Below are 1,201 nucleotides of genomic sequence, written 5' to 3'. Positions count from 1 at the left end.
GCGGGATCACAATGATCAAAACATTCTTCTCTTTCTCCTGCAAGAAAGGTTTCAAAAACGACCAGCCAGTTCCGATCAAGATGATCACGGTGAAGAGAAGAACAACACGGATGAACTGGAAGATGTAAAAGAGTATATCCCATCCATGAGGCGTTCCAGTGATCTTCACGTAATGTTTATCTTCAGCTGCACAGATCAGATTCAACGATTTGATTAAAAGCAAACCTCCCATGAGGAGATGGATCCGATGAACGGTTAGTTTGTTCGTGTAGCAAGTGTAGCTCCAGAAACCGAGGAAAGCAACGTAGCAGAGGAAGAAGAAGGAGTATAGAGTAGGCAATTGAGTAGATCCAGCTGGTAAATAGTCTTTAGATCCGTTGGGATCTTTGTTATACATCTCCGTTCGAACCGCCATGGATACTTTGGTTTCGGGGACGCAATTGGCGAAGAAGAGAGAGTACTCGTTAGGGGAAGTGACTGGGTAAGATTGGTTGAATCTGGAGTTCGGAGGTGGTGACAGATCTCTGAACGTGAAGAGATGAGTGACGTAGTGCGAATCGAGGACGCAGAATCTAGGGTTCTGCTGGATCTCGAGGAGGACCTGGAGAAGTGACTCTTCCGAGAGGAGGAAGAATCCGAGACGCGAAGGCTCTGGATTCGGATCTGAGGAGGTGGAGACGACGGAGACGGATGAGATTGAGACGGTTACGTGGCCTGTGTGTGTGAATCCGAATTTCTCGAAGAGGATCATCGGACGTGCGTCGTCGGAGATGACGAGGGATTTGATCTCCGCCATTGAAGGTGCGGCCGAGAAGAGGAGGAAGAAGACGACGACGACGACGGAGAAGGGCATTTTCGTCATTGTTACTACTCCGGGAGAGAGAAGACGTGTAAAAGAGGATTGAACTAAAACGTCGGCGAAGTATGTTTTTATAGTCTCATTTTTAAGTTATCAGATCTGAATCTCTCTCTCTCTCTATGCAGTTTTTTACATATCCTTTTTTGATTAGATTATAGAATTTAAGTTTGACCAATAAAATTCATTACATGCAACAAATTTTGATTTTAATAACACATCTAACATTCCTAAGATATAAAATATATTATATGATAAAACTTAAGGGATAAATACTAAAAACATAATATTACAAAAATTTGATTTTAGTGACAGGTCTGCATTTCAAATGTATACTCACTCAAG

The sequence above is a fragment of the Camelina sativa genome, chromosome 8, assembly GCF_000633955.1.
Source record: "Camelina sativa cultivar DH55 chromosome 8, Cs, whole genome shotgun sequence".
In the NCBI taxonomy this organism is placed as follows: Eukaryota; Viridiplantae; Streptophyta; class Magnoliopsida; order Brassicales; family Brassicaceae; genus Camelina; species Camelina sativa.
Note: the sequence above shows the minus strand (reverse complement) of the source record.